The sequence below is a fragment of the Prosopis cineraria genome, unplaced genomic scaffold, assembly GCF_029017545.1.
Source record: "Prosopis cineraria cultivar Desert tree isolate PC_DT_omini unplaced genomic scaffold, ASM2901754v1 PC10, whole genome shotgun sequence".
NCBI classification, from domain to species: Eukaryota; Viridiplantae; Streptophyta; class Magnoliopsida; order Fabales; family Fabaceae; genus Prosopis; species Prosopis cineraria.
Genome location: NW_026555341.1, coordinates 30,944,080 through 30,969,828, shown reverse-complemented (window position 1 = coordinate 30,969,828; position 25,749 = coordinate 30,944,080). Strand labels below are relative to the sequence as shown.

Below are 25,749 nucleotides of genomic sequence, written 5' to 3'. Positions count from 1 at the left end.
TTCTGTTATGATTTGAGCGCTTGATATCAAGCGTATTTGGAAAGGCAAAACCTAAAATCTAATAGACTCAAATGTTTTTATACAAGTTATAATTATTAACATTTAATCTTGGAAAATCTTAGAGATACATTGACTAATACATGAAAGTGGCATATGAAGCAGATAATTTAGATGAAATGAAGGTGTACTATTGCCGGGAAGGATATCACAAGAAAGAATTATGTTCATGTCAGGGTGCTTTCTCAATCCAGGATAAAGTTGGTAATTCACAAATTCACAATATATAAGCATATATACAGTATGATAGTTTTAAAAGAGTAAGATGGTGGCAAATGCAATATGAGAGAAAGGCGATAAATGATAAATAAGCTAGTGCTTAATTGAATTCAAACCTACTGAGAATGATTTCAAACAAGTCCTCAAATATATTTTTTGGCAACTTTTTCTTCTTCTAAAAGTTGCAAGTTGGCTACCTCTCCTCAAACAATGATCCTCATGTCACTAGACGGGATCCAAAAAATGGGAAGACTGATGTAGCCAAAATGTTTTTGAAACATCATGCAAATTAGTTTCTATTATTAAATGGGAGTACATCAAACATATCGCCAAAGGTTGGGTGGTTGAAATTCCTAATACCAATTGTGTACATTACAAATAAAAACAAATCATTTGCAAAAACAATGAAAGAGAGTTAGAGAGTACCATAAATGTCGTTAACTCAGCCAAGACTAATCAGTCATCAACTTCTCAAAAAGGTCAATATTCTACTAACAGCATCATCAATACACCTCATAGGAATGTAATTGTACTTGACAAGATAAGTTAAAGTGTTGTTGAACTCTATGTGGTTACAGGGAATCATAACCTGAAAAATGAGATGGAGGTTGGACTTGAAAGCACATATCTATTGACCATGTTCTTACTTCCAAATCACACTTACCAAGTTAATTCTAGCATTGATCCCTTCTAAAACTGAGCAAGTGTAATTTGCTTAAGGAGGATCAGTGATCTTGTCAAGAGCTTCCCAATTAGAGATGACATATTGAACCAAGCTGTCGTACACTTAACAATTTAGACTAGATTAACTAACTCTATAATATAGTGGTAACTTAGGTCATCTCCCAAAAAGGTATTTAAAGATTAAATCTAGAGCTTCTTTATGCAATTAAATTAAAATAAAAATCTTAAGAGTTGATTGATTTTAATTGATTTAAACTAAATACTAATTAACCTAATTAAAACCTAGGCTAATGAGTTTGTGAAAATGGGATGGAATAGGGTACTTGGAATTAGATTAATGCTCAAATCCTAATCACTTATGAAATGTGAATTAGCCACCTATAATTCTTCTCTTCCTAACTAAATTATAAAGCCACTAGGATAATTCTCTCTAACAACTTAATTTCACTGGGGACCCTAATTAAGCATAGGATTCTAGAGTCCAATTAAACTCCTTGATTTAGTTTTAGGACCAAGTTAGTGATCACTAATAAATTCCAACAAGCATGCTCAGCCTTTAACACCCTAAAATGACCCCCAAAATTATGATGGATCACAAGCAAGCCCAACAAATGCTCCTCAAGATTATAATGAAGCATAAGCAAGGTTAAAATACTCAAGAACATTCAAGATTATGAAATATCCTAAAGTGGCTGAAATTATAGTTGAACATACCAACAAAAATTCAACATTAATCAAATCAATCTCCATATAAAAATATCAACTAAGATTATGGTTGTAAAGCCAAGACATAACAATCCAAAATTATGATCTTACAAGTCTATTAATGGAGAAAAATTAAAAAAAAATAAGGGTTACAAAATTGAAGACCTAAGTGATTCATTGAGCTTTCATCCTTATAATGACCCAAAGTTTTAAAAATAAAATAAAATAAAGTAATAACAATTAAATTAAAATTATGGTGAGGTATTTAAATGTATTTTTATTAATTTTGGGACAAATATAACAAGGAAGATGAGGTGATTTAGTGGAATTTAAGCTAGTAGCTTTCCTAAAGGTCTAAATTTGAATTTTTGCTCAAGTTAAATGTTAATTTATTTTGTTTTAATTATGAGGAAACTACCAATGTGCCCCTATCCTTCTGGTAATTTTTCCTAACCAATTTTTATTAATTATTTCTTCTTCTTCTCTTTTATTCGGTGACTTCATAGGGCAGATAGATAGTGAAATTGAGTCTTGCTTCACCGCCTTTCTCTTCCTCACTGTCGTCCTTCGTTCTTCTCCCATCGCTGCCGACTTGTCTATTACCCTTTCATCTATCGTTCATTTGTTTCTGTAGTGTTGAGTGTCGAGTCTCTTCCCCTGTTTCTTTTTTGGCTTCATGGTTGATTAAGATGTGTGTGACTGTTCAGCCTCCATCTCTTCTTCCTCCTCTTCGTTCATCTATTGCCGGCAACTGTGGGAGTCATCGTCCGTTCACCGCTGTGATGGATTGTTCCGTAAGCTGGTTGGCTTCCTCCTCCATTCTTATTCTTGCTGATTCCTTTCCCCCTATGTTGTTCATGTCGTACTGTGGGTGTTTCTATTACCTTCTCCTTCTTTCCTTCTGTGTGTTGCCGGTGGGTACGCAGGTGCTATTTTCATTGCTATAGGTGATTCAATTTGTTAGTTCCTCCTCCTTCCCCTGCTCTGCCACCGGGCTGCTCTGCTTTTCTTGGTCTCGCGTTGTTCCTGTTCAAGAGTAGGTGCAGAAATTTTAGCTCCCTTCCTTTGTTTCTACATTTGGGTTCTTGGTGAGTTGAACCCCCATCTTCCTTCTCTCCTTGCAATAGATATGTGCGTTTGTGTGTTGATTGACTACTTGTGGAATAGGTTCTTGATGGAAATTTGCTTATGTTGACGTAAAAGGATTTGAGATGCTTAAAAAAAGAAAAATTTGAAATATTGATAATGTATATTTAGGTAGAGACTTTGAAGAGGAAGGAATTTTGTATTATAGTTTGAATATTGAGGCACATGAGGTGTTTGCTAATATGTTTAAAAGAGGAGTTCAGTTGGAATGGAGTAAATTAAGCATATTCATTATATTAATGACTGAAATTTGGATTTAGGTTGTTCAATCTCTATGTTAAAAACTTAGAAAGGTATGAATATTGCTAATATATATATATATATATATATATATATATATATATATTCATTGTGGTGGGAAGATGGAATATTGAAGTGAACTTGATGGTTGTATACAAAGAAAAGAATGGTAGATTTCTTGTAGATTTGATAATGTTAAGACAAACAATTAGTTATGGTGATAGGTATTAGTGGTTAAATTTCACTGTTGCTTTGTACATGAGGAAAGTGAGTTAAGCTATATTTTTTTTTAAAATTTGTTTTGGACTTCGAATTGAGAATGTGTTCTTTGAGTTGTTGATTAAATTGCCTTAGATACTTTAATGAGTTTGGGTTGAGGTCATGAAGTTTGCAAGTGTAAGAAAAAGGACAATTTACATGTTTTGAATAAAATGTATTCATGAAGAATTATTGAAGAGCCTTGGTGATAAATCATTTATTAGTTATCAAGGGAAAATAGTATAAGTGCGATATAAGGGTATCATTGTGAGCAAGCGAAAGAAATAAGATCTCTTTAAATATGGTTGTAGGGTCAAAGACAAATATTGATTGAGAAAACTCAGATAAGTTCTAAACAAGATAAAGGGTTGACAAATTTTTGATGGTATATGAAGTAGAGTTATTTAAAATAAAGTTATTTGTTCTTCTTGTCTAGGTAATAGAGTAGCCAAAATGCAATTGACAGGTGCTTAAAAGGAGAAAATTACTATTTTGTGAGCTTTCTAAATAAGTGAATAGCATTCCAATTGTAATGACTCTAAATTTTAAATTAAATAAAATTTTTTCCTAATGAATATTTTATTTAAATAAGTTTTATAGTAATTAGAAAGAGGTAGTTTATAAGAAATTATGCTAAAAACTTTTGCAAGGATTCAGAGTCCAAATTTTCTAAGCAGAGTTTTGTTTTAAATTATAGAAAATTTTGTGTTCTTTCTTGTAATTTTCTCGTGCCTTTTATTTTTTTTTGTGCCTTTTTGTAATTTTTACCATTTCTTCTTTTTCTTTGAATCAGCTCGTTCACGCAATTATAAAACAGAGCATCACATTTTTTTTAATCCCCACCGCCCTTATTCACTTCTCTAGACTCTTAGAGTCAGTTTATCTCTCTAATTCTTCTCAACATTCTTAGCTAGCTATCAGTAGGGTGTTTCTTTGCTAATGTGCTTCTTTTGCTGCCATCCTTCCCGTTCATGCTTGCCAGCCACAGTGGAGTGAGCTGCTGATTCTCTTTACCTGTCATCGTCTTATTTGTGTCAGCGAGAGGTGAGCAATACTCTCCTTCATTCTTGGCCATCGAGTTGGGAAAATAGCTTTCGTTTCCTTCATCTTCACCTATTGAAGATCCGTGCATGAATAAAGCTAATATTTTGCTGCTTCTCTTCTGGTCCATGAAGTCTGCTCTGTCTCCTCCTCTTGGACCGTGAGATTGTAGCTCTTTTATTTTTTTGTGCTATCTGTGGGTCGGGTGTGTAACAGCTGCTACTACATATTGGTTAGGGTAAGATATTGATTCTCCTTTCTTCCGTGATTATAGGTTTTGGTATGCTGTGCAATTTACTCTTCTTTTTTCGTTGGCTGAAAGCGTACCCTATTTTCGTGTATTATTGTCTTAAGGTGGTAGAAATAATTGGGTGGTTTGGATTAGATATTATTTTAGTATATGTTGAGTCAGAACTTTGTAAAAAAAAAAAAATAGAAGATGAAAATTATTAGTTTTACTTGAATGCTTGCTACATGCTTTAGTATGGTGCATGTTCTCTTAATAATTGTAAGTATACTTGAAAGATTTATGGGTGGGAATAAGATTGTTAGAGTTTATAATAAAGCCTAGAGAAATTATAAATATTTATAATGACAAGAAGATTGTTGGGTTATGTGTTAGATTAATTTTGGGACATCATTGAAATAAGTAAGGAGTTGTGGGAGTTGGACCGTAAGATTTTGGAAGCTCAGGTGAGTGGGTGGCGTTCCAAATATATTTTTTGTAAAGTATTTATAAAAATATTTCTTTACTTAAATATTATTATTATTGCTTTATAAATTGTTTACATATTCTTGTTAATCTTATTTCCATATTAATGATATTATTTCTCATAAACAGTTTAATTATTTAATTCTATGTTGATATAAAATTTTTATTGCAATTATTTGTGTATGGAGGAAATGATGATAATTTTGGGCAATGAAAAATGATAGTTGAATAATATTTGAAAGTGAGAATTTTAAAACTATTTTTCTTTCTCCATACACACTTGATTTTAATGAGAGGGACTAAGTTCAAAACGTTGGATGCTAACGACAGTTCCGTTAGCCTTTGGCGCGCCATGGTATATCTAGCTAACAGGGTGCTTACAGGGGGTGCTAGCCCCGTGCGATGGCTAATGCACGTTGAATGGATGAATGATTATTCGTGAGTATTGTACTCACGCTTGTATTCGTAGGCTTCAAGCCTGCGCTTGGTTTGTGGCTTCTGTCGCACTTGTTTCATGGCTTTCATACACGCTTGACTAATTACTTACCCTCGTGGACTGTTTGTCTACACTTGTTATTTATTCTAATAAAGCCCTCCTACAATTTTAAATTTTAAATTTATTATTTTCTTGAAATTCTCTGAAAGTACTTTATCGAACTGTATTTATTGTAAATCTTTATATTTTATGAGCAGTAAAATTTTTAATACAAATATGTGATTTTATTAACCTTGTCTAGAATCACAATCAGACTATTATGAAAAATCATTATTCATTTTCAATTTTAGATAATTCATTATTTCATTAAGTTATTTGAAATTAAATTTGTGATTTATTATCTTTATACTTCATTTACTATAATTTTAATTGGAACACTACTCATCGGTAAATTTTTAGTCTCAGATATCGTAGCTGACCCTACACCTTCAACTAACCATTGAAGGCCCTTCTTGCTTTTTGAAAAAAAGGAAGCACATGGTGATTATTCTTTTTGGTGAAATCTTATATTGTATTTTGTAAATTATAAGTTAGTGCTTCATGTTCACTATAGTTAGATTCTAGTCTTATTTTGTTATTGTGAAAATTGCTAGAATGGAGCTAGACTTCTTGTTGGTCTGGTTGGCAAGTTTTGTTATTGTTATAGAAATTTCAGGATGTTCAAATTATATGGGAGATTCTATCAAAATTTTTACGAAAAAACAAACTTTAAAACTTTATAAACTTTACTATTATATATATATAACTTGCATATATCTCTATTTTAGCTTAATTTTTAGTTAATCAAGACTTATGAAATGTGAGTTCACTTCATATTCCATGCCGATCATACCCTTAATATGAGGGTGTGACACCAATGGTTTGTTATCAAACTTATTTTATTAAAAATATTGCTTGAACATATTTATATGCCACATTCCTCTATTTTTATAATTTTTTTTGATTCTTTAAAAAAATATAAATAAATGATAAAATATTTTTAATTTAATCTTACTTAATGGTTTATGATTTTTTAATTGTATTATTGATGATTGAATTTGCAAATGTTTTCTATAAACGAATTTTATAGAAATATTTGGGATTGTTTTCTTCAAAGGAATATCTAAAGGCAACTACTATGTTGATCTATATGTGTAAGAGAAATTATGTTGATGTTATATCCATGCATGTTTGATTTGAAATGTGGGATTGAATCAGAATACTAGTTGCTAATGACAGTTTTGTTAACTCTTAACACGTCATGGTACACATAGCTAGTATGGTGCTTAGGAGGTGCTAGCTCCGTGCGATGGCCGACGCACATGGAATGGAGGGATGATTTTTCATGAGTATAGTACTCATGCTTGATTTCATGGGCCTTGTGCTTGCGCTTGATGTCATGGGCTTTGTGCTCGTGCTTGTTTTCATGGCTTCAAGCCACACTTAGTTATTTATTCTCATAGACTGTGTATCCACGCGTGATGGCTAGTTATCCTCGAGAACTTTGTATCCACGCTTGTTAATCATTCTAATAAAGTCCTACTAAAGAATGAGTTTTAATTTTTTTTTTCTTAAAATTTCATTGTTTTAAAGAAAATGATCTTTTTTGCTTTACATGGATTTTTTTTATAATTAGCTCCGTAATTCTCTAGTGTTTTAAAGCATATGTTTAATTTTAGAAGGGGAACTTAAAATGCTAATCATTTTTCTTTTAAATTTATAAACTCATGGTTTATACATTTTCATGAATATTGATATATGATATATGTGTTTATATTATTTCAATTGACTATTCTATGAAGTTTATAACTGACTTATTAATGCTCTTTCCATTAATTCCTACAACTATCAATTGGGATATTATTCACTAGTATGTTGTTGTTGGTCTCAGTTTCATTAGTTGACATTGTTTCTCTTACTAATGTCTAAGAGGCCTACAATTGTGTTGGAAAGAGATTTATTTGAAAATTATTATTATCTCTTTTATATGTAATTATAAAGTTTATATATTTCATTTTGAAATATGACTAGGTGCTCCATATAGATTATAATTAGGATCCTCGTTTTGATTAATTATTTTTTGTTTGTCATTTGGTAGGAGTAGAGCTCCTTATAGTTGTTGTGTTGAATTTTTTGTTGAAAAAGTTTTTAAGAGGTCTTATTTATTAGGGAAGTTCTGTTGAAATTCCTATAAAAGTATTAAAACGTTTGTTTGTTTGATATATACTAGAAAGATCTAATCTTATGTCAAGTATGTTCACGGTTTAAAATTAAAAATTCTCGAATTAAGGTTTAAGGCATACAAGTTTCTATGAATATCCTCTACTAACAACACCTAAATTTTTAAGTCGTGACAATCCTCCTCCAAGCACCCAATGTAACATCCCAATTTAAATTTTAATAGTTAATTTAGGTTAATATAAATTTTTTTTTTAAAAAAATAATAATATTTAGAGGTAAGAAAATTAGTAGAAAATGATTATTAAATCTAATTTAGGATATAATTCTAAATTTAAAAAAAAATTTAAAAAAAAATCAATAAATTTATTAAAAAAAATTAATTAAAAAAATAATTATTAAATTATTATTATAATAAAAAAAAAGGGAAAAAGGTATGCCAAAACAAAAAAAAAGGAAGAAGAAGAGAAAACGAATTTGCTTTCGGCGCCGCATGAATAGTAAGTATAAAATAATAATAAAAAAAAGGGGGGGAAGAGAGAGAAGAAGAAATAATAATAAAAAAAATGTCTGGGACCCACTGAATTTTTATAAAAACTCACCTTCCTTCATTTCCTCATTCATTCTGCGCGCGAGCTGAGGCGGAGAGAAGCGAGTTGCCGGTGCGAAATATCTAAATTTTTAAGGTAAGAGTTTTTAATAGGATATTTAGGTTGTGATTTTAAGCTTTTCAAGACTAAGTAAGTGTTCTAAAAATTTTTCTTAGTCATCCTTCTTATTTAGTTTCTGAGTTTGTAGTGGTAGAAAATTTAAGATCTGGAAGAGGGATGAATTTATGTTGAATAAATATGATTTTTGAGGTTGTCAGTAGTATAATAAATGTTCTAGAGTATAAATTTATTGATGATCTTTGAATCTGTGGCTTATGGATCAAATTCTAAACTAGATCTGAAAATATATGTTGATTTATTGAGGTTTAGATGATTATTTGGGATGAGAAATGAATTATTATGGTTATAGGATTATGATTCTAAGCTAGAGACTCAATTTTTAATTTTTGGGTATTTTAGGTACGAATTTATAAAATAAAAAGAAAATTTTGATAATAGAAATTAGTTTAAAATTTGATTTTTAGATTATTAATGTTTATTGATAATTAAAAGAGGAGTTAAAAATTTTACTTAATAGTATTAACTATAGATTTGTATTAAGATTGAGATTAGAAATTATGTTATATTTTTAATTCTATTATTAGAATTATTTTATTAGTTTCAAAAATTGAAACTAATATTTATAAATAATATGTTATTTGTAGATTGTATTACTGGTGAAGATTGTGGAGAGAGAGAAATTTTAAGGAATAATTTATTGAAAAAGCCACAAGGTAACCATGCTTTTAATTTATGATTAGTGTTACTTCTTGTTAATTGGGTGATTATTGAGAAAATTATGAATTTTGTAATATTGTATAATTGTGCAATATTATTATGAATTTGTTTAATTATTGTGGGAGGTGTTGGGAGACTTGCTATTATTGTTGTATTTATGTGCCACGTGGTACGCCCCTATTGTAGCTCAATAGGTGGCTTGTAAGGGCTCGGGCTAATCTACCTTTGGCCGGGTAATTTAGCACCGAGTGAGGGCTACGGCTCGAGGTTAATGGAGGGATATAAGGATGGTTGTTTGTGTTTATTATAATATTTCTTATATTTGTTGGAATTATATTATTTTTAATTCTCACTTAGTAAGCACACACTTAACTGTTTGTATACACTATCATAAATTGGCTTTGGTTACTGGGACTTTTGAGTCTCATTATATGGTTAACAATTTTCAAGAGAAGAGCCACGAGTGACACGTAGAGGAGTCCCAGAGGCTTAGTGGTATAGATCCACTGTCTCTTTTGGGTATTTAATTTATGATTTATAATGTGTTATATTGCCAATATTAGGACTTTTTTATGTTTATTGTCAATTATATGAATATATAAATGTAATCATGCCTTTCAAACTATCTCTATTTTTGGTACAATTTGGATGACTGTAATTTTAATATTTGGTTTACTTTGGATTGGTTAAAATGGCATGATTATAAGGTCAAATAACTGGCTTGTGTTGAAAATTGATTAAATTGCTTATTTTACTTGTTGGGAGTATAAGGATGGACAAATGTGATCTAGTTTACTTGTTGGGAGTATAAGGATGGACAAATGTGATTTAGCCTAATGGCATGTGGGAGGTAAAAATTTATCTGAAATGTTATAGTGTGTGAGTTGAAGCCAATTATAAAATATTTTATATCGAAATTATTGATATAAAAATGTGTTGGGTGGCTGTAACCCAACTATGGTTGAGTTAAATTATTTAAAAAAAAAATTTGGTGTGTTACACCCAAAATAGTTTAGCCTTCAAGGTTCTTCAAGTTCTCCATGGGAGGCATAAGTTGGTCGAACCCCTTCATGGGACCAAGTAGAGAATGAAGCATGAAATAGATAATCAAGTCGTAAGGATGTGTAGAGGGAAGTAAGAGGAGAAGGATGGGAGTGATTTGATGATGATCTAATGGTTAGATGAAGAGAAATGGAGGAGAGAAGGGGGCTGCCATGTCTAGAAAAATGAGAGAAAATGAAGAACAATAAAGAATAAGAGAGAGAATGTAAAATGTAAAGTGAAAATGAAAGAGGTGGTGAGAGATTGTGTGTGTGGTGGCTAGGTTATTTCCTTGGCCAAAGAGGCTGATTGTGCATGCAATTCCAGCTGCAAATGAAGGGGGAAATAAAATGAAAAGGAAAAGAAAAGGCTAGGATGTGGTACACACTTTCCACATGCTCAAATAGGTGGCTATCTCTCATTGGCTCAAAGGGAATATCCTAAGTGAGAAATTATCACTTATGTCATCAAATGATCTGATTATTCTCTCCCTTTTCCAGCCCCAAAATTATGCCAATCTTGCCTATTTTAGCCCTCTTCCATGATTCTTGACCACTTGCAAAGGTCTAAATCCACATGTGCTACCTAAGTCACAAAATGAACAAAAAATCAAAGTCAAATATTCATGTGATCTAATAATTAAATTATTTCACATGGAATTAATTAACTAGCATGGGAGAAAACTAATGAAGTAGAATCCAAGGGTAATGACACATGAAAGCTTATGCAAGCACATAATAAAACCCTAATTCGGTTAACAAAGCCAACAACCCTAAAATGTGATTTTTATTTTATAATTTCCAAACCAAATTGAATTTTGAAAAAATAATTTCATATTCATTCTTCTGAATATAAAATACATGAAACACAAAATTAACCGAATTTTTTATAAAAAAGTGCAATTTTTGATCAAAATACCCCTAGTACACAATTTTGCCCTTAAGCAATTTTCTTGCTTTTGACACCATGAATGCACCAAAATGGGGAATAAAACATGTAAAATGAGTTCTAAATGAATGGATAAAGTGTGTAAAATGTGAATCTTATCATATATGCTATAAATGTACCAAAAGCAATTCACATTCAAGATAGCAATATTATTCATTCCTTTAAGGACTGCTTGCTTTTTATAATATAAGATCACTTGGATTATTTTGATTTTTGAATGTAACTATTCTGATGTTTATACACATGTACAAGGAATTCAATTATGCTAGCAAAGTGAGAAACAGCCATGCAATTAATAATTAGTTTACGTGGCTCTTTATTATAGGGAAACACATATGCGTGTGATTTTTATCACTGAATCACATAATCATAGTTATGATTGTTGAAAAAAAGATAAACATTGTGAGGCTGCTTCCAGGAAAGTCGAAGGAAGGGTTGTGACGTGAGCATCCCTTGGGATTTTAGGAATATAATAATCCCTTTTCGAACCCACCTTGGAAAGCTCAGACTCAACCTTGCTTCTATAATTCTTGACAAAGGAATCGTTCTTGGGAGCTTGCTCCTCCTTTTGTTTGATGGTGTAGACGACCGGCAGGGAGGCTCATAGGGAGCCAATGAGACTCAGACGAAAACAATAAACACATTGCATAAAAGAAAAACACTGAAATAGGTGGGAAAGCAAGGAGCTACCACAATACTAGTCAAAACCTCCAACTCTGACTTAGAAGTCACCACCTTGAAAACAAGGAGAGAAATCTGTGTAGAATCATCAACAAGTTTCTGCTTTGATAAATCGAGGATCAGTGAAGATGAAGCATTCCAAAATGCAAAAAAAGAGAGAAAGGTAGGGACAGAATGAGAAACCTGCATATTGCGAGTGGCAGAGAAATTGAGGAGCGAGAGAAGAGAAAAATCAAAGCGACTAGGGTTTAGGCTTAAAGCTGAAGAAGTGAGTGAGGAGGAGAAAATATCTCTCACTTATCTACAACCTCTCTCAGAGGCGGTGGAGCGCTACTTGTGTAAGGAAGGGAAGAGGAGAGGATGGGTTCAAGAAGGGTGGGGGAGGCATTGTCGAGGTGAGGGATTGAGGCGGAGAGCTTAGATGAAAGAATTAAAGGGGATAAATTTGACAGTTAAGTATAAAAGTATCAAGTAATATTTATTTGACCCTTGTTTATAAATAAATGTCAAATAAATATTTTACATATTTGGCGGTTATTTAGTAACCAGGGTCAAGTAATATATATATATATAACTGTCAAATATTTGTTTATATATTTGATGCTTATTTAAAATAAGGGACAAATATTCTTTGCCTTCATTTATTTGTCTTTTTTTTTAGATAAATGACAAATATGAGTTGTCATATTGGAAGGGATTTAAACTTAACACTCTTAATTTAATTTTGACAAGAAATTATTGGGTTAGAAATAAGAAAGATTTTGTATAATCAAAAGATATTCAAAATTAATTCTAGCATCCCAACCCTTAAAACTAAAATGAAAATCAATTTAATTAGTAAGTTGAGTGCAATGGAGCAAATGAGATATTAGAACTTTAGAGTTCTTTACTACTTGTTTTCTTGACTTTAGAGTGCTTCAAAATCTTAGTCGTTTATTTTACATTTTTACTTGTTAAGTTGAATCATTTACCACTATAATTTGCTTGCTTATTAACGTCAATGAAATTGTAAATTTAATGTCTGTTTGCCATTTTACTTAATTCTCGATGGGATCAACCTTAATTTTCCATTAGCAACAATTGCGACCCGTACACATGTGGTGTCCATTTGGTTTTCATATCCATCAATCCCAAGCATTGAAATTTTTTAACTTCTAATTTCTAAACCCTTGTCTATTATGATAATTTAATATAGGGATTTGATTAACCCTGATTATCATAATAGTGATTGTGTGAGTAATGTCAAGGTAGACATTACATTAAGTTTAATTTACTTACCCAATCAACAAGTGGCTAATGAGGAGTTGTCATCCTATAGAAGGCACTTCTCCATACTAATTAGAAACTTTGCATTTGAATGAAGATGTATTTTTATATATCTTGTATTGAAAATGTATATGAAAAAGGGTAGAATTCCATAAATTAGCTAACTCTGAAAGTTAGTGATTTTGTAATTGACCATTTGCCTTTCACTTTTTTTTGAATATGTTAGATTCATCTTCATGAAGCATATGTTTGTGGTATTTAGGGGAGATGCATCATCTAAGGTTGATCAAGGGATATTCAGTTGAGTTTTCCTTCCTTTTTTAGTTCTCACATATGATTGTATGTGACATGGACCATTGTGATCTTGCTTTCACTTTCTTGAAATAATACCTTGAACTTTGCTTGATGCAATGGGTTGTTATTATTATTATTATTATTTTGGATTGAAAGCCACTGCTTATATCTAGGATATTAGTTTTTTGCAAGTATGCTTGAACTTCTTTTGTTACATATTGTGCACAGCATTGTTAAAGCTTTAAAGATGCCTCCACTTGAAGGTGTTTTAATTAGAAAGGACATGGATATATTGTCTGATGTAGTGACTAGATTGTTTGAAGAGTCCAAAATATAGAAGCTGGTTAGTAATAAAAGATAGCGATTAATAGAATGTAATCATTGAAAATGTTTTCCAAGTCTACCCAAGATGTCTACTTGTTCTTGTTCTTTTCCTTTTCTATTATCAAGCTTCCTTTTTCTCTCACCTCTCAAAGACTCTACCATCTTATGACGTTCATCATGAGAAACTTTCTTACAAGAAACTACACTGCCACTTACACCAACAAGATGCTACTTCATTCTATTTATCCCCCCTCCTTCATAGCTTGATGCACAATAAAGGAAAGTATACACATTTTTATCACCTGCTTTTCCAAGGCAATATGTGCCTATGCAGGATCAGTTTTTTCACTCATAGATAAGGCCCCAGATGTTGAGTCATTGCCACTAAGAGGTGGATTATTAGAATTGGGAGTTGGTGTATTAGAATTGGGGGTGGGATTAGGATTCTCATTTTCATCACAATCGGGGTTACTTCCAATATCCATGTTAAATACCTAAACTTTAATATGCAAGCTAAAATTTCAAGTAACAATTAGGCACAGACACAGAAATCAATCAAGCATAGATGCAAAAATCAGACTAGTAGATTCAAATAGATCAAACAATGACAATCAACACTAATCCATTAATCAATCACAATCACAAATGCTAAGCAATGCTCAGACAAATGAATAACAACAAATAATGAAAGATTAAAACAATTAAGGCACAATTAACTAAGGGAAAAATGGCTACATTAAGGCAGCTTCTCTGCTTTGTTAGGCAAGAAAGAAAGATGGTTCTTATGAAACTAGCTTCACCATTAGCCAAATAAATGGTTATCTTCATAAGTTAAATAACACTTTTAACTTATGAAGAGTGAAGATAGAACTTGGCTTCCCATTGATATTCATTTCATCAATGGAGATAGAGGACGAGAATAGAACACTGACCACAACTAATAAATGGTGTCATGGGCTCACGACGAGTTCTAATTCACTAAGAGAGAGAATGATCTAGTTATATTAAGGGTAGATGATGTTGATGGCCAAGGCTAAGAATTCATTGAGTAAGGAGAGCGACAAGCGACGAGTGCAAACTAAGAGAAGAGCTTCACTACTTCAAGATAGGCATCGGGTGACGATGATGGCAACTGATTCAACAGTCTGGGGGCGACGGCATTAGCTATTGAGCAAGGGATCAAGAGCTTTGTTACCTCACCCTTTATTTGAACTTTGAAGGTTGAAGTAGGGTGAAATCTGTTGAGGCATTAAGCTAGCTAGGGATTGGATTCAAAATTTCAACCTTTTAGAATTTTTTTTAAACCCCCCCTAAACAATGTCATTTTGGGGGTTTTAACATAAAAAGAGTGATCCGACTAACCTTTCGAGTTAGCTGGGTTATCTAGGGTTGACCCCAAGCTAGTCAGGTCACACCAAGTCACATTCTGACAAGGTTAATTGAAAAACCAAACCGGTGGAGAGGCTGGTTCATTGGTCAAATCGGCAAGTTTGGTCCAATTTTTTATTCCATGATATTAAGTTTGAGATGACAGGAAATTAAAAATGACCTCAATATATAGACTATCACTTCCCATAATGCTAGATACAAACCATAAATAATAACTCTATAGACTATCACTTCCAATATTGCCAAATACACACCATAAATAATAACTCTTAGCAAAAGCTTGGTTTGTCCAAAATGTATGACATAGTGTTAATTGTTTGTTAATTTAACCAAATATAAATCCATGTCATTTAATTTATTTTATATCCTAAACATGGTTTGGATATTTAATTAGGGGCCATTACTTTGTTTTACATTATTTTATTGGAGTTTAACTTAGAAATTATCAGTGTTCTTAAAAAATTAATGCCTTTACTAACTAATTTTAACAACTATTATTTTGCTTGCCAATAACCTCTGCTTTGGTTTGCATGAAAGTTATTGCAATAACTGTTTAAGCAACTGTAGATATACAATAAATCCATTTATCATTTACAATAAGGAAATTAGTACACAACTATACATTAAGAATCTGGTTGGCCAAGATTTGATAAACGTTACAATATTGTGGGTGTGATTAAAAGTTGATATTACCCCTGATGATTAAAATCTGAGATAAAATGCACAGCATTATGCTATGTCCTAGTGTTTGCATGTGTGATGTGTGTGTGTTGTTTTTTTTTTTTGGGCAAATTTCAGTGAGGGGCCCTTGACCAGAGATAATGAAAAAGAAGATTTCGAAATTTTAAAATTTTACTGAAGGACTTGTACAGAATTTCTGTCAAATTTGTGACAGAAATGATAAAATTATCCTCATTTAAATGAATAACATAAATAATTTGTTCGTTCCCATATTATATAATATTCGTTTACTTACAGAATATTGTTCATTTTTGTATATCACTTATTTATAGCCTTAGTTTTTACTTGATTTCATTTCAAGTGTTAGTTTTATAATAAGACAACTTGTTCGTTCTCATACTGTATATTGTTTATTTACTTATGGAATGTTATTCGTTTTCCTACTTCACTTGTTTATAGCCCTGGAATGAAATTAAGTGAAAGCAGGACTATAAACAAGTGTAATAGATAAACAAATAACATTTCGTAAGTAAATGAATAATATACAATGCGGGAACAAACAAGCCGTTTATATTGTTTATTTAAATGAGGGAAATTTTGACATTTCTATCACAATTTTGATAGAAATTCCATACATGTCCTTCAATGAAATTTCAAAACTCAGGGTTCCTCTTTTTCATTATCTCTCATCAAGGGTCCCTCACTAAAATTTTTCCTTTTCTTTTCCCTTTTTTGTCTTTGTTGGGCTTGGTTATTTGTACTTTTCTTTGTTTTGTGGCCTTGCCAGCATCACCGCACATGCATATATACTATAAGCCAACGGAATCACATTTCTAATTGGGATGAATAAGTTAATTTTTCTGATTATCCTTGGAACCAAATAAGAGACGCATTTTACTTCTAATCAATATTACTAAAATTAGACTAAATATTAAACCGAGTGAGGCATCCTTTTAGTTTATGTAGTGTGTGTTTGGGTAGCCATATTAATTGATTTTTTGAGAAAAACAAATCGATTTTGGCTTCAATTATCCAAACACCAGGTTTTTTGGTTAATCAATTTGTGGGGTAAAAATCAATTTTTTTCCGAAGCTGCCGATCCAAGCTTTTGCGAAAACTTTATCAAAAAACATTGGAGAACATTACAAAGAAAGGCCCGCAAAAAAAATTACAAATAAAGCACATAATTTAATCAAAATAAAATTAAACTCGCTTCTCTTCTCTTTTTTTTAATAAAATTCACACTTTGTATTCTCAAAAAATTGATGTTTGGTATTTAAGAATTAATTTATATAGCTAAAATTGATTTTGATTAAATTATTCAAACATATTCAATTCTGTTAAAATCAATTTTAGAAAAACAGTATCCAAATAGTTTCTGTTATAACATAATCAATTATAATTAAAATCTACCACTTAATTAATTATTTTTATAATCTATTATATCTAACTGTTCAAACAGGCACGTAGTCTGTTCATATTTCTAAAACTGGATTTTTTACCGCGTCTGTAACTACACTGATCTCTGAGCTGCTGTAAAAAATGATTAATTGTGGTAAAAATACTATTATATACATTCAAGACCCCAACTATCATTATTGGGCACTGCCCTCAGTACTGTAATAAAGAGGTAATATTATATATAAATGTTATTTATTTAGAAAAATTGTGCATAGTTTTTTTATATATATTTCACTTCCTCCTAAAAAAATTTCTATTTGTTTCCACTCAAAAAATATTCTATTTAACTTTTCTAGGATTTTCACTGCTTGAACATTATTTATGTGAATTATATTTGAACATATTTTTATTCGATCAGAAAAACGATCAAATAAAATGTCTAATATGTGAATATAACTAATTATATGATCACTTCAATCATCAGCTATTATTTGTTTTTTTGCAGGCGTGTGTTTGGTTAATTTACCAACTAAGCATGCAATTTCCAATTCAATTTTACATGTGAAAAATTGGATTTTAGATAATTTATATCCTTTTCTTTAAGAAAAGACTATAACTTGATTGTTTAATACTCATAATCTACCTTCCAAATTTATAATTAAATTATGTTGCTGATTGTTTTACACGCAAGGCTTTTTACATACTAATTCTATTTTGATATTTAAAGACCTTAGACATTGTGTATCAATATCATTTTGTAGACCGGAGAGATTTGATTTTGATAAAGATTGGAACCAGATCCTCTCCGCGGCACTACCCTGCGTGCTCCTCCGCGTCCTCCATCCTCCATCCTTCTTCATCATCATCATCTTCTTCTTTTTTTCTTTCCATCTCCATCCTTAGATTAATAAGAAATATTACATCAATTTAAGTGTGAGATCGTTAAATAACAATCACACAGGTATTTCGAGAATGTCTTTACTATATTTATTTAACATTTCTGCATATTTCGAAACTTGAACTCAATATTACAAGATAAGTTTATTCAACTTCTGAAACCAGTTGAACCAAAACAAGTAATTTTAAACTGTTGAAATTTAATTTGCACAATGTATAATTGCAATGAAATAAACAAATAAATAATTTTAATTTATAAAAATTTTTAATTTAATAACAACATTCAAAACTGTGCAGATTAAATTTTAACAATTTAAATTTATTTATTTTCATATGATAATTATTTTATAAACAAATAAATTGGTAAAAAAATAATTAAATCTGAACCATCCATTTTATAATTTAATGGTGGAGATGAGATGAGGAGAAGAAAAGGAGAAAGAGGGTTAGGAGAGGATCCAGTCTTGAAGACTCGGTTTTCTTTTTGCCATCCGTTTGTCTTTTCATTTTTTTTAACATATGACTTGATTATCAGAATTATTGGAATGAGATTTGATATCTTCCAATATCACACTTTGTTAGATTGGTTAACAATCTCATAGCCTTCATTCACTTCATCATCTATCCGATTATTCTCTCTATACTTCTCAAACTGTAACAATGGCGGCAAAAACCTAAAAAATCTGATGATCTGCCTGCTCTTCCCAAGTACCTTGTGGAAGACGAACAACTTTCTCAGGAACGCAGAGATCTCATTGCCACCTTGCCCACAGAACCGGGTTGGATCAACAACCATATTTATCAATACAATGGTTTTTGGCTCACCACAACGCAATTGCAAGGAACTCTTAATTGTCAAAACCACTTTCAATGTCAGGACTCTGACATCCTCCTTGTAACCTCTCCAAAAGCTGGTACCACCTGGCTCAAAGCCCTTATTTTCACCATTCTCAATCGCAAGACCCATTATCCAAACCCACAACCAGACCCAACCCAAACCCGACACTTTCATCCTCTTCTCACTACAAATCCTCATGATCTCGTCCCCTCCTTAGAAACCGTCTTGTACTTCCAGACCGCCATGCCTGACTTGAGATCTTTCCCATCACCGAGGCTCTTTGCAACCCATCTCCCATTCATTTTATTGCCAGAGTCCGTGAAGCAGTCAAGGTGTAAGATTGTCTACTTGTGTCGAAATCCTAAGGACCAGTTTGTCTCCATGTGGCACTTTGCAAACAAGTTAAGACCAGAAACCCGAGGGTTGATTAGCATCGAGCATTCATTTGAAAAGTTTTGTCAGGGAAAGACAGTTTGTGGGCCATTTTGGGATCAAATTTTGGGATACTACAAGGAGAGCTTAGAGAGGCCAGAGAAGACAATGATTTTGAGGTTCGAGGAGTTGAAGGGTGACCCGGTCAATGTTTTGAAGGATCTTGCAGAGTTTGTAGAAAATATATGGTTTTTCTAAGGAGGAAGAGAATGACAATATTGTAGAAAATATATTGAAGCTTTGTGGTTTTGAGAATTTGAACAATTTGGAGGTTAACAAGAGTGGAAAACTGTGGCTTGGGATAGAGACTAAGGCTTACTTCAGACGTGGACAAGTTGGAGATTGGAAGAATTTCCTCACACCTGACATGATCAAGCGTCTTGACCTTATTACTCAAGAGAAGCTGGGAAAACATGGTTTCAATTTTTAGATCCATGTATGTTACTTGGACAATCTGTTGATCTTGTCTACCATAAGCGAGGTTCGAGTAATACTTTATATGTACCTATTGACTGTTATTGTGTGTTAATGTAAAATGGTTTTCCTACATCGTACGTATTCTTTCTCTTTTAAATCTTTTATAGCTTCACTTGGATGCACTTCATTTTTTTCTGACAATGAGAGGTTAATTCTAGCTGTGTCTCTTATGATGATTCTATGAAGTGTTGTGACGTTCACAAAACTTTCACATCTCTTGTGAAACTGCTTTTCAAATGTTGAAATTTATAATTAAATTTTAAGATATATGGTTGAGATGGATGTTTGGCATTTAAATATAATGCCTCCCGCAAATTTGAAGAAATTCTAAGCTTGTTATGCACATGTATACTAATGAGTAATGAGCGGTGTCGCCAAAACCGGACTGTACCGATATGTTCAATATTAAAATCTCAATTTTAACTTATTATTATAGTAACTTTTACTTGTTAATATATGAAGGATAATTAGTAACAAATTGGGATGTATGGATTTGATAAATTTCTTTTGTAAATTGATAGTTAAATTTTAGTGAAACAAATTAACAAAAAAAAAAAAAAGCAAGAAGGAGGATCAATATGAACCTGGGTTGGATGCATGGCAGTTTCAAGGTTGGATAGATGATGGCCAAAGGAAGCTAGAATTGTAACCACCTTACCTGTGATAGTTTGGCTCTCCTTGAGCAAAACATTAGGTCCCGTTTGTGTATTAAAAGGAATGGAACATAATGGATAAAAAAATAAACATAAGAATAAATTAAATCATCATTCCTCCTCATAGTAAGCATGATAAAAATCATTAATATATAATACAAAATGTAAGAATCATCACACCCTCCAAAAATTTTATGAATTATGATTTCTAACCACATGAACTAAATTATAGTCTCCTATATATGAATGTGATTCACTATTTCTTTTAATCATCTCATTTTTATCTTTATTTTTTTAAACTATTCCTTTTCATTTTTTTTTAATAACCAAATGAGACCTTAATTTCATCATGGTTGCATGGTCATCGGAAGAGGGTGGATTGGTTGAGGCGGCCGAAGTGGATATTGGGAGATTAATCGCAAAGGTGGTGGGTAAAGGGATTGGGAGGTGAACATGTTGATGCTACTCTTTGTCCCTTTGTTTCTCTACTCATTGCTTCAAGCAAGGACGACATGAACGGTTAAAAAAATAGGAAGAGCATTGAGAAAATTAGAGAAAGAATGAAAACATGCATTACTAAAAAAAATGCAAATTAGCGAGGATTCATCTATTCCTTTCTAAAATACTAAATTAGCGAGGAAAGTAATGAGAGATGTTGATTTCATAGGTTAACTTAAAATTTGCGAGGAAAATAACGAGAGACTATCAATCCCTCTTTAAAATAAAAAAATTAGCTAAGAAAACAGTAAGGGATTGCCAAACCCTCTCTAAAATAAGATAATTAGCAAGGGATTCTATCCCTAACTAATTACTGCAAAAAAATTTAACTTTTGATAATGACTTTTAATTATATATTTAATTATTTTCATTTAAAAATAAAATTAAAAATTAAAAATTAACTAAATATTCATAATAAAATTATTTAATATTTAATATTTTATTTATTTTAAGTTGATTTTCATTAATACATTTTTTATTAAAAATATATATAAATAATAATTTAAATAAAATATAAATATTTTTAATATATTAATAATTGAAAATAAAATTTAATATGTGTATATGTGTGTATTTTTATAATATATTATTTGATATATTTATGTTGTTAAATAACATATATTTAATTTATCATATAATGACTGCAGGTGCCTTTCAGTTCAACTAACAAAGAAGAAGAGTATAAGGTTGTATGAGATTAAGGGTTCAAGTCTTAATTTTGACATAAATATAATGAATATATGACATGGAAAGGAACAAATGACACGATACAAGGTGGACAATAACATGTCACGAATTGTTGCACATGTGACAGGTGATGAGATATGAGATGGTAGGTGATGAGACACAAGGTTATTAGTGACATATTACAAGTTGACACACATAGAGGATGATGTAATATCACTATTTTTAAATATAGGTATATTTAGTGAGAGATTAGAGGGGGACTAATCCCTCGCTAAAGTTATCAAATTTTGAACATTATTAGCGAGGAGCTAAATCCCTTGCTGAAATACTATCCCTCGCTAAATTTAGCATGTCATTTTTAGCTATGAATTTAACAAGGAATAAAATCCCTCACTAAAATACAATTTAGTTAAGAAAAATGACATTTATTGAGGAATTTGTTTCTCACTAAATTCAATATTTTTAGTAGTGATGCTCTGTGTCAACATTTTTGTCAAAAAAAAAAATTAAAAGTCAACATATTTTAGAACTAGTGTTGAGGTAAAATTGTACTATTTTTTTTTTAAAAAAAGTTGAGATGACTTTGCTCTAAAAAACTTCAAAATACTAGCTACTTATAAAAAAGTTTCATGACATTTTTGTCCTTTTAACATAATATGGTATGTGAATTTTTAAATCTCTCAATTTCTGAGTGATGCTCACACATTAACAAGTTACATGATAAGTTCAGTTAGTGTTTTAGTTAGTTTTACACGTTTAAACGTCGTCCATAGCTCGTGTGAACCGCAAAAGATCTGTGAAGGCAGAAGTGTGAATGGAAGCCTATGAGAGGTTCCCGGATTTAAATAAACAACATGATTGCCTGACCAAGTTATAGGCTTTTATTTAAAATAATAATTAAAAAATTCTTGGGGAATCGCTGTCCTCTGTGACAAGACAAGAAAATAGAGCTGCCAAAACCATTATTTTCAACATTTATCTTTTTTTGTTTTTGTGATTCGAGTTACAATTATTGAGACGATTTTTTTTTTTTCAATCTTATTTTCAAAATTGTGATATCTATGCAATAAGGAACGCTTAAAGAGACTAAAAGACTGAATAAAATAATTGCTTTTATAAACAATAAAAAAGCTGGTGCCCACATGCTTTAGGGAGCCTTTTGTCCGAAAGCTTATCTAAATGGGCAAAGGATACAAAGTAGGGAGGATTTATTACTAAATAATTGCATAATATTGGTTAAACAATTTGTCTGGAAACTCAGGTTGCCAAAGAATTGGCCTTCTGGTGTGTGTAAACACATGCACACATATAAATATATATGGCTCTTTGATGAATTGAAAAGTCGGATCTAAAGTACAGTGCCCAGTATTATTGCTTGCATTGCTTTAGACCCCTGTCTATCAGTCACGAGAACCACATTTTGAGATAAGTAAGTTAATTTTCCATGCTGCCCTTGACCGAAATGAAAAGTATTACTTATATTAAAATATATCTTTAACCCTTTAATTTTATATAAAATTTTAATTTTATTTTTTAATTTTATAAAATATATTCTTAGCTTTCAGTCTTTTAATTTTAACATTATTATAATTAGTTTTAAATAATTTTTTATACCAATCATTATTATTTAAAAAAGTAAACTTAATTTATCAGCATATAAAAATGTCTTATCAATAAATTAAAAGTTGAATGTTTTGTTAAAGGGCTGGAAAAATACATTTCATAAAATTAATTACGAGACCAAAATAAAACAATTTAAAAACTAAAAGTGCACTTTAGCAAAGTATTTATCATAGTTTCAATGAAATTTTTATTTAGAGTTCTTACATTCAAAATTATTTCAAGAAAGTAATTCTAGAATAATATTTTTATGGTATATGTTATAGTTGGGAGAATGATAGTTAATTCCCAAGGTAACTAATTAATTTAAGTTAATTTTCAATCAATTTCAGAATGCCAACAAAGTCTCCTGATCTTTTAGTAGCAATAAGTTTAACAACTCTAGAGATTTGCAAGTTCAACTCTCTATTTTTTATTTTCATAGTGATGCAATTGCAATTTGTTTTCTAAATTTTAATAAGAAATAAAAATGTTCATTTTTCACAATGTTGAGGAAGCAAGGTCTTTTGTAAATCCTTATAGCTGTTAGACTTAATATTTTTTAACATTAAATATGAACATTTGTATTCCTTGTCAAATTTAGAAAACAAGTTATAAATACATCACAATAAAGTTGCAAAATAGGGAGCCAAACTTGCAAATCTCTAAAGTTGTTAGACTTAATATTTTTTAACATTAAATATGAACATTTGTGTTTTCAGTTAAAATTTAGAAAATAAGTTACAAATACATCACAACAAGTTTCAAAATTGAGAATCAAACTTGCAAATATCTGGAGCTGCTAGACTTAATACTTCTCAATATCAAATATGAACATTTGTGTTTCTTATTAAAATTTAAAAAACAAGTTGTGAATATATTTTAATAAAGTTATAAAATCGAGAGCCAAACTTGCAAATTCCTAGAATTGCTAGACTTAGTACTTTTCAACATTAAAAATGAACATTTATATTCCCTATTAAAATTTAAAAAACATGTTGCAAATACATTCTAATAAAGTTGCGAAATCATGAGCCGAACCTACAAATCTCGCTATTAGACTTATTAGCACTAAAGGACTAAGGGATTTTGTTAGTACTTCGAAATTGGGTGAAACTTAGTTTAAATTATTTGATTATCTTAGTATTTAATTGTCATTTTCCTATTATAGTTTGTTATGCAACATGCAATGTTAGATATGGCTTTTTTTACTAAAATACTACACATAGTAAGAAAAAAAATCTCAAAATGCTACAGCATGGAAAGTATTTCTCAAAATGCTACACCAAAAATCGTTCACAAAAGGAACGAGTTTGAGATTCCAAAGAAATTGTTCTTGCCTAGAACGATTTTAGAATCAAAAATTATTTTTTTATTCTATTAAAAGTGAAATCATTTACTGCCTGAACGATTTCAGCTTATTATTGCTGATTTGACGTTTTATTCTCAATCCTTACATTCTTTTAACCCGTGATCGTTTTTCAAAATCTTCAAAACCCCCAGGCTTAGCTTTTGCTTGTTTACACGAGAATAAAAAATTCATGGGTAGTGGCTATATAAATGATTGAAAACATGAAGAGGCATCGGATAAGTTGAAGCCAGATATAGCGAAGTCAGAAAGTGCGAGGTAATTTTTCTCTTCTCATTTCATTCATGTGTTAGTGAGATTGAATATAATATTATTTTCTCTTATTTATCTAGTGTTCTAACATTTTATTCCTACACTTTTCATTCTTGCTTTATTTCCTACCTATTTCATTTCTCGTGCTCTGTCATTTCTTTCTTTTTCAAAATTTAAAGTTCTTTATTTGTATTCTATTTTTCACTCCAGTTGTTGGTGTTAGTGTTATGATAAAGTTTGCATTTTCTTCCTTTTTATCTGCTTAAAGCTTGACTCTCCATCTGATTAAGGTACATTTTCTTAATAATTTTTCAACTTTTAACAGGGACCCTCAGCCTGCTCCACCAAAAATTCTCGAGATAGGCCTAACAAACGATGTGATGGCTACTTGTCTATCCAACTATCAATTGAAAATAAAAATGTAGGTGAACAAGAGTCTCAAAATTTTAGTTAATTTCATTACATACTAGCCTCATCATTATCATTACCTCCTTTCAACTCTCCCAATCCCACTTAATTTGAGTTTCATTACATGCAACCTTCATCATTATCCCTTTTTAACTCACCCACTCCTACTCAGTTTGGATCATTCATGTCTTTACTTGATGATCCTACATTATTTTCTGTTAAATACAATACTTCTACCTTTGAACATAGTGGACTATCAAATGAAGCATATGCCACCTCTCGACAATCGATTTCTTTAGTTGAATCACCTTAGTTTGATTTAAATACACTGACTACGTAGATAAATGAAACACTTTAATCTCAAGAAGAGGGGAACATATAACAAGAACAACGACCACAACGAATTAGAAGAAGAACAAGATATAGTGCCAGAGTCATTATTTGTGAGATAAATTAATTTTTACTTTTTATTCATATAAATTAACCATTCATTATTAATTTTCATAAAACT

General features: G+C 31.0%; 1 pseudogene; it reads left to right on the top strand.

The window, feature by feature from the left end:
• The first annotated feature begins 18,704 nt into the window (after positions 1-18,704).
• LOC129322554 (cytosolic sulfotransferase 12-like) lies at positions 18,705-19,874 on the top strand (annotated as a pseudogene).
• Positions 19,875-25,749: the final 5,875 nt, after the last annotated feature.